This window comes from Nicotiana tabacum, chromosome 5 (genome assembly GCF_000715075.1).
Source record: "Nicotiana tabacum cultivar K326 chromosome 5, ASM71507v2, whole genome shotgun sequence".
NCBI lineage: Eukaryota > Viridiplantae > Streptophyta > Magnoliopsida > Solanales > Solanaceae > Nicotiana > Nicotiana tabacum.
This window is the reverse complement of record NC_134084.1, coordinates 147,287,876-147,301,018: the sequence shown is the minus strand read 5'-3', so window position 1 is coordinate 147,301,018 and position 13,143 is coordinate 147,287,876.

The following is a 13,143-nucleotide window of genomic DNA, read 5'->3' as shown; positions in this document are numbered from 1 at the left end:
AGTATTTGATGCTCAAGTGGCAAAATGATTTCGACTTCATAGATAAGTGAAAAAGGGGTCGCTTGTTTTGGAGTGCGGTGAGTTGTCTTATATGCCCACATAGCTTCTTTCATACGGTCATGCCAATCTCATTTGGATTTGGAGACGGCTTTCTTTAAAAAGTTGCATTGAGTCTTGTTGAATGCCTCAGCTAAACCATTGGCGGCAACATTGTACATTGAAGAGTTGCGTTGCTTGAAGCCAAAGAGATCACAAATCTTGTTCATCAATCTATTGTTGAATGGCTTGCCATTATCCGCTATTATGTAATGAGGAATGCCAAAGTGATAGATTATGTTTACTCGCATAAAACATGCAACATTTTCCTTCTTTACTTCCTAAAGAGCAGCAACTTCAGCCCATTAAGAAGTAGTCAATTACAGCCAAGATACATAGGTGCCCACCAGAGGACTTTGGCAGTGGTCCAACAACATCACACTCCCAAGCGTCAAATGGACAGGATGAAACAGTCGGGTGTAACACTTCAGGAGGCTGATGAATAAAATTTTCATGGAATTGACAAGCCTTGCATCTTCGAGCATAGTTCAAGCAATCTTTTACCATCGTTGGCCGATAATATTCCATCCTTTTTATAAGGAAGTGGAGCTTTGGTCCACATTGGTGTGACCCACATACCGCAGAATGTGCATCTTGCAAAGCTTGGAGTGATTCATCTTCCCTTAAGCATCACAGGAGTACTCCTTCAAATGATCTTCTACATAGGGTATCTTTGTAGTAACGGAAACGAGTTGCACGACGGCGGATTTCAGTCCTTCTCCTCGGATTTTCTGGAAGTATCCTGTAGCTCAAGTAATCGATAATGGGTTGTCATCGCTCTTCCTTCTCAGCATCAGAAACATCAACAAGATGCTCAAGTTCATTTTCTTCATTTTCACCCTCATTTAGCGGCGATACTACCCATTTTTGTAGATAATAACTTGTGCTTGATCGGGTAAGGTTAACGATGAAGCTAAGGTAGCTAAAGCATCAGCCTTCTGGTTTTCTTTCCTAGGTACATGTTGAATAGTCACATCACCAATCCACCCACCAATTTTTTAGTATAACTATGATAAGGGCGTAGTTTAGGTTTCTTGACCTCGTAACTACCTAAAAGTTGATTGACCACTAACTGGGAGTCACCAAAGACTTGCAATTGCACCGGCTTCATATCGATAGCCATTTCAAGCCCAAGTATTAGTGCTTGATATTCAGCAACATTATTGAAGCAGAGTTGTGTCAATGTAAAGGAGTAGGGCAGAACCTCCCCTTGAGCAATGACAAATACTACACTAGGCCGACTCCCCCGTGATGTGTAGCACCATCAAAGTAAATCTTCCATGGAGGTTGTACTTCCACAACCATTGTATCTCCATCAGGTAATTCATCAGTTAGTTCCCAGTCATAAGGTATCAGATGATCTGCCAATAAGTCAGTCAATGCTTGTCCATTTACAGCCTTTTAAGGGACATATACAATCTCAAATTATTGAAATTGTAGGTACCATTTCACTAGTCGATCACTAAGAATAGGTTTTGACATCATGACCTTGATGGGATTTGATTTAGAAACAAGACGAACAACATGATCTTGAAAGTAGTGCTTCAACTTTTGAATTGAGAATACTAGCGCCAAACACAACTTTTCAATTGGAGAATAATTCAGCTCGTTTGGTGTCATCATCCTGCTCAAGTAGTAAAGAGAGTTTTCTTTCCCCTCACTATTTTCTTGGGCCAGTAGTGCTCCAACAGACCTTTCTTGCACCACAATGTATAGTATCGATGGCTTTCCAGGTATAATGGCTGCTAAAATCGAGGGCTTAATTAAGTAGGATTTAATGCTCTCAAAGGCATTACTACACGTTTGGTCCTACTTGAAAGGGACACCTTTCTTCATAGGGGGACTGAATGGTTGGCATCTCCTGGATAGATTCAAGATGAATCTCCTAAGTTAAGCTATCTTTCCTTGAAGACGTTTCGATTCATGAATGTTCTGAGGCTCAAGAATTTTCAAAATTGCATCTACTTTAGCTTAATCAATTTCAATCCCTCGATGCCAAAGAATGAAACCAAGGAACTTTCCAGAAGTAACTCCAAAGGCGCATTTCACTGGATTCATCCTAAGTTGGTGCCTACGGAGTAACTCAAACATCATTCTCAAGTCTTTCAAGCGGTTGCTTCTCATTCTCGATTTTACCACCAAGCCGTCAACATAGCATTCAACATTTTTGTGGAGAAGGTCATCAAAAATATTCTACATATCCCTTTTGTAAGTAGCACCGGTATTTTTTAAGCCAAAAGGCATTACCTTGTAGCAATAAATACCCTATAGGGTGCAGAATGCAGTAAGCTCTTCATCTTTTGGTGTCATGCGAATTTGGTTATAGCCTGATGAACCATCCATGAATGACATTGCTTTATACCTAGTGATAGTATCAATCCTTAGGGCATGCATTATTGAGATACCTAAACTCAACTCACACTTAAAACCCATGTTGGGTTTTTAACTTCACGAATGAAGCTAGCTTCAATGAGTTTGTTAACTTCACTTTCGATCAAGGGAACTATGTCTGACATAAAGCACCTTTGGGCTTTCTTAATAGGATGAACGCCATTCTTAACTGCAATGTGATGGACTGATACTTTAGGGTCCAAGCCAGGCATCTCTTTGTAACTCCTAGAAAATACATCCTTGAACTCCTTGAGTAAATCGTTATAAGTTCTTTCTTCATCGATTGCTAGTAAATCACTTAGGTAAGTGGGCCTTGGTTCTTCATCTTTGCTAAGGTTAACTTCTTTTTAAGGCATCAAACGTTATCTTCACCCCTTCTTCAAGCTCCGGGGGAACATCTTTCGCATTCTCATCTTCTTGAGGGTCTCCGTCATTGAAAGATATGTGGTAACGCCAAGAAACATCCTCCAGTTTCTCGTCAACCTTCATCGGAGATGAAACATATTGCTCGTCTTCTATAGTCACGTGATATGAAGATCTCACGCTCTCTTCATCTTCATCAAGTTTCTTGGTGTAAACCACAATATATGGCTTTACCTTCAGTACCTCATCACACGAAACCACGAGTTTTGTTTGTCGCCTCATTATAGAAGGAACCAGACTTTTGAAATCCTTAGAGATCTACTAAATTTTGGCAAAGTGGGTGTTCTTGTATTTCAATATCTTCTCTGAAACTTTTTCCCCTTCTTTAATGGACACAATCTCTCAAATACGGAAGTCCTTACAGTTGGTTTTCCAAGTCGATCAAAGACTGACGGTCTGTTAGAAGCAGCAAATTCATCTTCTACAGTGATACAATTATTACTTGCCCTTCTTATGGAGATGCGAACTGGTGATGGTTGCTTGTACCCCATACCTTCACGTGGTTGCCTTGTAGCAACTTCTGACGGGAGCTTCCTTAATTTTGATGGCTCATTAGGATTATATTCAGCTTTTGCAAATAGCATGTAAGCATTAGGATCAAAGTCTTCATCTGTACGCTTCGTAGGGAGTGCCACATTCTACGAATGATTTTGGGCCACAAACCCTGCAAGTAGCGTTGAGGGAAACTTTACTACCTTAATTCGTTTGATCGGAAAAGTTAACTCCCTTAGCATATTGGTTTGGAGTTTAACTGATTCACCCTCCTCTTTCTTCTTTTTAGGGACATAGCGGAGTGCATGAGTTACTTTCTTTCCATCAGACAAAGTGTTCCCTCCACGAGATTTATTTGAGTTAGGGTACACCTCCTTAGCAATAGCCTTGGTTTTGTTGGCAACCACCTCAGCTCTCTTAGTTGTGGACTTGTCATTCTTGTCATTCATGAAATCATCAGCTTTTAGCTCCTTCACAATGCGGTTCTTGTTGATAAACAATTTTGCCCTCATATTTATAAAATAGTATATATACTTTCAAAATATCATTTTTACATTATTACCTAATTTATAAGAATTATACAAGAATTTGCTATAATTTTTCACATTTTTAGAGCTTCAAAATTAATTTCTTCGCATTTAAATTACTTGATTATTTATTAATTATCCCTTAAATTATTTTGTAATGGTTTAGTTATCTAAAGTTATTATTTGCTTCAACATATATGTTTCAAAATATTTTATTTTATTTTAAGTATATTTGTATTTTCTTAATATTTTATTTTATTTTATTGTAAGTATATTTGTATTTTCTTAAGCTAATTATATAATTTTGCAATAATGGCCTATATTCAGGCATAATTGCATTTTATTACATTATTTGTGCTAAAATAGCATTTTTATATTTTTATAATGTTAAGTTATTATTTCCAACCACTTTATTGCAGAAGTAATATTTTATTATATATTAAATAATTTTATAAATTATTTATTAATAGTTTTCATGTATTTTAATTTATAGCCCAATTTTAAGTTATTATTGGACCAAATCAAGGCCCAAACACCTGACCCAGGTCCCCATCCCAAACCAGATCCCCCCTAATTCCCTAAGCCGGTCGGTACTCTTTAAAATAACCCGCCCCACTTTACCTTTTGATCCAGGCCTGTCACGACCCCGGTTCGCCTTCTGTGAACCATCGTGACGGAACCTAGTCTCTACGACTAGGTAAGCCTAACAATGTGGAAAATAAACCAAATTGTGGAAGAAAAATAATTTAAAAACCGAAATAGTGAAATAAAATAGCGTTTAAAAGTGTCGCTCGGTATACACAATATCAACTCTCAAAATTAATACATTTTCCCAAAACCCGGAATCTCATGATCACAAGCCTTTGAATGTCTACAAGTATCTAACTCCAGAATATCTAATGAAGGAAAAGAAACTACAAAAGGGCTAATACTTAAAAGGGGGAGTAGAAAAGGACTCTTCGGTATGCGGACTCGGCAGATATACCTCGGAGTCTCAGTGGAGTGGAGGTACCTGGATCTGCACATGAAAAACATGCACAGAAAAGGAATGAATACACCACAGCGGTACTCAGTAAGTCCCAAGCTTAACCTCCGTCGGGTAGTGACGAGGAAGGTCAGGGCCCTACTGAGATTAAATTAAATATAAGGTGCAACAGTATAAGATAAAGCAGTTCAGTTGAAAGATAACAATAAAAATTAATATAGGATAATTAGGATAACTACAACTGAAACAGAGGCAAAAACAATCACCAGGAATACCACTCTTCACAAAGATAATAACCGGGGATCTCTTAGTATCTCGAGGATCTCTTAGTACCCTCAATATATGCCAGGGATCTTTTGGTATCCTCAATATATGCTAGGGATATCTTGGTATCCCGAGGATCTCTTGGTATCCTCAATATATATGCTAGGGATCTCTTGGTATCCCGCACCTCAGCTCAAATCATAAAATACATACAGGGAATCTCCTGGGATGTCGTCCCGTAGTCCCAAAATAAAACACACAGCAATAACACAAAGAATACTCAATTAAACTCAATTTTGTACCAAAGTAAAATGGATAATTCTACCTAACATGCTTCACATAATACAAATAAGGTCGTTCAAGCAATAAGGCAATTAAGTCAATTAAACATGCTTCTCTAAGCTATAGCAGGCTTAAATTACAAGTAGAATAAGCAGGAAAAGAAAACACAATTAAAGCTACTTTAGTGAAAACATGATTTTCAACAATTAGCACAAGTATGCACTCATCACCTCACTTACAAGGAATTTCAATTACCACAAATACCAAATCCTAAGAGGAGTGTCCCCCACACAAGGTTAGGCAAGTCACTTACCTCGAACCAGCTCAAATCAATCCAAAACCACGCTTTTTCCATGAGTACTCGACTCCAAATGGCCCAAATCTATTCAATTCAATTTCATAATGTAAGTAACACTTCAAGTAACTGATTCTACAAAGGAATTCTAAGCTAATATGTGAAATTAGGTAAAATGACCAAAATGCCCCTAGGGCCCACATCTCGGAATCGGGTAAAATTTACATTTTTAGAATCCTCACAATCTCACGAGTTCAGTCATACCAAAAGTACCAAAATCCAAGGTCAGATTCTCAATCAAAATTCGAATTCTAGGTCTAAGAACTTTCTTCCAACTTTTCCCCAATTTTCATCTTCAATCCGAAATTAAACGATAGAACTAATAATAGATTAATGGAATATAACTAGAAAGGGTTAAAGAATAGTTACCCAATGATTTCCTCTTCAACTTCCTCCCAAAATCGCCCTCTCCTGAGCTCCAATTTGATTTTTCCAAGTTTTGAAACTAAACCCTCGATATCCCTATTTTCTGACTAGTGAAACCGCATATGCGGCCCTGGGACCACACCTGCGGTCCAGCTTCTGCGGATCCAAGGTCGCATTTGCGACTTTTTATTAAAGGAGGACTCTCCACACCTGCGACTACCTTACCGCAAATGCGGTGACTTGACCACATCTGCAGTCCACTCCCTTTGTACCTTAAACTGCTTCTGCGGTTACTCGACGGCTTCTGTGGCCTCGCACCTGCGGTCCCCATGCCACAGGTGCGGTTATGACAGCAGACTTAAAGCTTTAGCTCCAACTTTCAACTCCAAACCTTTCCGTCAAATATCCAAAATCATCCCGAGGCCCCCGGAACCTCAACCAAAAGCACGAACAAGTCATATACCACTATACCAACTTATACCAATCCTTAGAACACCTAAAACAACATCGAAATGATGAATCAACCACGGATTCAAGCCTAAGAACTCCAAAACTCTAAATTTACGCTTTCGATCAAAAAGTCTATCAAACCTCGTCCGAATGACCTAAAATTTTGCACACACGTCACATTCAACACTACAGAGCTAATCCAACTTCCGGAATTCTTTTCCAACCCTTGGATCAAACTCTCACTATTGAACCGGAAACTTCAAAAATTCGACTTTCGGCATTTCAAGCCTAAATTAGCTACGGACCTCCAATACACAATCCGAACATGCCCCTAAGCCCAAAATCACCTAACGGAGCTAACGGAACCATGGAATTCCATTCTGAATCCGTCTTCACACTGATCCGACTACGGTCAAATTTTCCAAAACTTAAGCTCTCATTTAGGGACTAAGTGTCCCAAAACTCTCCGAAACTCAAAACCGAATATCCCGGCAAATCAAAATAGCAGAAATAAACACGGGGAAAGCAGTTTATAGGGGATCGGGGCGTTAATTCTTAAAACGACCGACCGGGTCGTTACATCCTCCCACACTTAAACATTCATTCATCCTCGAACGAGCATAGAGACATACCTGAAGTAGTAAAAAGATGCGGGTAACAGTTGCGCATATCCTGCTCGGTCTCCCATGTCGCCTCCTCTACGGGCTGACCCCGCCACTGAACCTTTACTGATGCAATGTTCTTTGACCTTAGCTTTCTAACCTACATGTCCAATATTGCCACTGGATCCTCAACATAAGATAGATCCTTGTCCAACTGGACTGAACTGAAATCCAACACGTGCGACAGATCCCCGTGATACCTCCGGAGCATCAAAACATGAAATACCGGATAAGCTCCTGCCAAGCTGGGAGGTAAGGCAAGCTCATAAGCAACCTCCCCAACATGCCGCAATACCTCAAAAGGACCAATAAACCTCGGACTCAACTTCCCCTTCTTTCCAAATCTCATGACACCCTTTATACGCGAAACTCGAAAGAGAACCCGCTCTCCAACCATATAGGAAACATCACGAACCTTCCAGTCTGCGTAGCTCTTCTGTCTAGACTGGGCTGTACGGAGTCTATCTTGAATCACCTTAACCTTCTCCAAGGCATCCTGAACTAAGTCTGTGCCCAATAATCTGGCCTCACCCGGCTCAAACCAACCCACTAGGGATCTACACCGCCTACCATATAAAGCCTCATACGGTGCCATCTGAATGTCGGACCGATAGCTGTTGTTGTAGCAAACTCTGCCAATGGCAAGAACTGATCCCAAGACCCTCCAAACTCAATCGCACACACACGAAGCATATCCTCAAGAATCTGAATAGTGCGCTCGGACTGTCCGTCCGTCTGAGGTTGAAATGATGTACTCAACTCCACCCGAGTACCAAACTCATATTGAACGGCCCTCCAAAACCGTGATATGAACTGAGTACCTCTATCTGAAATGATGGAAACTGGAATACCATGCAGACGAACAATCTCCCGAATTTAAATCTCCGCCAACTGCTCTGAAGAATAGGTAGTACATACAGGAATGAAGTGAGCGGACTTGGTCAGTCGATCCATAATCACCCAAATAGCATAGAACTTCTTCAAAGTCTGTGGGAGCCCAACTATAAAGTCCATGGTGATCCGCTCCCACTTCCACTCCAAATCTTCTATCTGCTGAAGCAACCCACCCGGTCTCTAGTGCTCATACTTCACCTGCTGACAATTGAGGCGCCGAGCTACAAATCCGACTATATCTTTCTTCATCCGCCTCCACCAATAGTGCTGCCTCAAATCCTGATACATCTTTGCGCCACCCGGATGAATGGAATACCGCAAACTATGGGCCTCCTCTAGAATCAACTCCAAAAGCCCATCAACAATGGGTATACAAATCCGACCATGCATCCTCAATACCCCAACATCACCAATAGTCACATCTCTGGCATCACCATGATGAACCTTATCCTTGAGGACAAGCAAATGGGGGTCATCATATTGATGCTCCCTGATACGATGAAATAAGGAAGACCGAGAAACCATGCAAGCTAGAAACCGACTAGGCTCTGAAAGATTCAATCTCACAAACTGGTTGGCTAAGGCCTGAACATCCATCGCCATAGGCCTCTCTGATGCTGGTAAATAAGCCAAACTCCCCAAACTCTCTACTCGGCGACTCAAGGCATCGGCCACCACATTGGCCTTGCCCGGATGATACAAAATAGTGATATCATAGTCCTTTAGCAACTCTAACCATCTCCTCTAGCGCAAATTTAGATCCTTTTGCTTGAATAGGTGCTGCAAGCTCCGATGAGCAGTATAAATCTCACAAGGAACCCCGTACAAATAATGACGCCAGATTTTCAGGGCGTGAACAATGGAAGCTAACTCAACGTCATGGATAGGATAATTCTTCTCGTGAACCTTCAACTGTCTGGATGGGTAGGCAATCACCTTACCATCCTGCATCAAAACCGCTCCAAGGCCAATCCTTGAGGCATCACAATAGACATTGTAAGACCCCGAACCTGTAGGCAGTATCAAAATTGGGGCAGTAGTCAAAGTTGTCTTGAGCTTCTAAAAGCTCACCTCACACTCTTCCGTCCACTAGAACGGAGCACCCTTCTAAGTCAGTCTGGTCATAGGGGCTACAATCGATGAAACCCCCTCAACAAAATAACGGTAATAACCCACCAAGCCAAGAAAATTGTAGATCTGTGTAGCTGAGGATGGTCTGGACCAACTCTGCACGGCCTCTACTTTCTTCGGATCTACCTGAATACCCTCAATCGAGACCACGTGGCCTAAGAATGCCACGGAATCTAACCAAAACTCACATTTCAAGAACTTAGCATATAACTTCTTTTCTCTCAAGGTCTGAAGCACTATCTTCAGGTGCTGCTCAAGATCTTCCCGACTCTGGGAATACACAAGAATATCATCAAAAAAGACAATAACGAACGAGTCAAGATATGGTCGGAACACACTGTGCATCAAATGCATAAAGGCTATTGGGGCATTGGTCAGCCCAAATGACATAACTAGGAACTCGTAATGACCATACCGAGTCCTGAAAGTAGTCTTCGGGATATCTAGCTCCCCAATCTTCAACTGATGGTAACTTTAGTGCAAGTCAATCATAGAAAACACCCGTGCGCTCTGAAGCTGGTCAAACAGATCATTAATACGAGGCAAAGGATAATGGTTCTTCACTGTAACTTTGTTCAACTGGCGATAATCAATACACATACACATAAAACCATCCTTTTTCTTCACAAACAAGACATGAGCACCCCAAGGTGATACATTGGGCTGAATAAAACCCTTATCAAGAAATTCCTATAACTGATCCTTCAACTCAAGAGGAGCCATACGATACGGAAGAATAAAAATGGGCTGAGTGCCCAGCAACAGATCAATGCCAAAATCAATATCTCTATCAGGCGGCATGCCCAGAAGATCAGTTGGAAACACATTGGAAAAATCCCGTACTACTAGGACTGAATCAACTGAAGGGGTATCAATACTGATATCTCTCATATAAGCTAAATATGTGTCACACACCTTCTCAACCATTCGTTGAGCCTTAATGAAAGCAATAACTCTACTAGGAGTGTGATCTAAAGTACCCCTCCACTCAACACGTGGTACACCTAGCATAGCTAGCGTTACGGTTATGGCATGACAATCAAGAATAGCATAATGGGGTGACAACCAGTCCATGCCCAAGATAATATCAAAATCTACCATGTTGAGCAACAATAAATTGGCTCAGGTCTCAAAACCATTAAGAGCAACCAAACACGACCGATAAATGCGCTCCACAATAAGAGAATCTCCCACAGGAGTAGAAACATAAATAGGCGAACTCAAAGAATTTAGAGGTACACCCAAATACGGAGCAAACTAAGAAGACACATAAGAATAAGTGGAGCCTAGATCGAATAGAACTGATGCATATCTGTGACAAACCAGTATAATACCTGTGATGATAGAATCAGAGCAACAGCCTCGGTACGGGCATAAAGGGCATAGTATCGAGCCTAGCCTCCCCCTCTAGGGCGACCTCTACCTCCCTGACCTCCACCTCTGCCTAGCTGAGCATGTACGGTAGAAACTGGAGCTGTAACCATAGCCTGAGAACTCTGTGGGGCGCTCTGTGGCTAAGAAGCCTTTGGATGTGCACTCCTACCAAGTCTAGGGCAATCTCACCACATGGAGTGTGTCACCACACTCAAAACAAGCTCTGGGAGCACGTGGAGGTTGTGATTGGCTTAGGCCACGTCTGTGGACTGACCTCAAAAAGCACCCCACGTAGGAGACCCGCTAGATACCGGAGGTGCATAATAAGGCTCCTAAGGCCTAGGAGGAGCTGGAATACCACTGGCTGTTGGAAAAGCTAAATGAATAGGGTGACTCATATAACCCCTACCATGACGACCTGCAGTTGGGGCACGGGCACCCGAATAATGGCCCGATTCTCGAGACCTCTTGGCCTCCCTCTCCTCTCTCTCCCTAGCATGCATACCCTCAATCATCCTAGCAATACTCACCACCTGCTAATAAGAAATATCCATATCTAACTCACAAGCCATGCTAGACCTAATGTAGGGAATAAGCCCCTCAATAAGCTGGCGAACCCTCTCGCAAATAGTAGAAACCAAGGCTGGTGCATGTCTAGCCAAACTAGTGTAACAGACAGCATACTCTGAGATAGTCATAGTACCCTGCACAAATGCTCAAACTCTGCGCGCCATGCGTCCCTGAAGCTCTGAGGAACATACTATCTCAGGAACAGATCTGAAAACTGAGTCCAAGTCAGTGAAGCAGTCTCATCTGAACTGTCTAACTCATAGGTGTGCCACCACTCATAGGCGGCTCCTCGAAGCTGGAAAGTAGTGAAGGAAACCTCGCTCGATCCTGATATACCCATTGTACGAAGAATACGGTAACACTTATCTAGAAATCTAGAGCATCATCCGATACTAGACCACTGAATACATGAGGCTTTACTTCTTGAACCTCTCAAACCTCAGTTGTTCATCATCGGAAACCGCTACCCTATCCTCGGGCTGATCGCGGACTGCAGGCTGTATAGGAATAATCTCAAGGACCTTCTCAACATGCACTCGCTGCTTAGGAGTGCGGACGGCGGGAGTCTATGCTCCTCCCCCGGCCGGAGATGTAGCTGCAGCAAGGGGAAGCAACCCTGCCTGAGCCAAAGTGGTGTACATGCTCATGAACTGTGCCAGAGTCTCCTGAAGTGCTGGAGTAGTGGTAGAAGTAGGCGTATCATGTGACTGGACTCCGGCTAGAGCTGTTGGTTGTACCTCGGTGGCAAATCGCGTAGGTGCTTTGGCTGCACCACGTGCGCGTCCTCACCCTCTACACCGGCCCTGGCCTCTAACGGCTGCAGTAGGGGGCACGGGTGCTTGATCATCTCGGGTAGCACATGTCCTCACCATCTATGAGAGAATAGAAGATAGAAATTTAGAATTGTGATGTCAAAATCTCGCACGATAAGGAAATCAAATGAAGTGGAATTTTTCCTAGCAGTTACACAGACTCCGTGAACCATCTTGATGGCACCTAGTCTCTACGACTAAGTAAGCCTAACAATGCGGAAAATAAACCAAATTGCAGAAGAAAAACAATTTAAAAACCCAAATAGTGAAATAAAACAGCGTTTAAAAGTGCCGCTCGGCATACACAATATCAACTCTCAAAACTAATTCATTTTTCCAAAACCCGGAATCTCATGATCACAGGCCTTTGAATGTCTACAAGTATCTAACTCCAAAATATCTAATGAAGGAAAAGAAAATACAGAAGGGCTAATACTTAAAAGGGGGAGTAGAAAGGGACTCTTCAGTCTACGGATGCAGCAGATATACCTTGGAGTCTCTACGAATGCCTCGTCTCAAGCGTGATAAGTCTGAGTGGAGGTAACTAGATCTGCACATGAAAAACATGCACAAAAAGGGCATGAGTACACCACAGCGGTACTCAGTAAGTGTCAAACCTAAACTCGGTTGGGTAGCGACGAGGAAGGTCAGGGCCCTACAGAGATTAAATGAAATATAAGGTGTGACAGTATAAGATAAAGCAGTACAGTTGAAAGATAACAATAAGAATTAATATAGGATAATAAGGATAACTACAACTAAAACAGAGGCAAAAACAATCACCAGGAATACCACTCTTCACAAAGATAATAACTGGGGATCTCTCAGTATCTCGAGGATCTCTTAGTACCCTCAATATATGCTAGGGATCTCTTGGTATCCCGAGGATCTCTTGGTATCCTCAATATATGCTAGGGATCTCTTGGTATCCCGAGGATCTCTTGGTATCCTCAATATATGCTAGGGATCTCTTGGTATCCCGAGGATCTCTTGGTATCCTCAATATATATGCTAGGGATCTCTTGGTATCCCGCATCTCAGCTCAAATTATAAAATACGTATAGGGGAT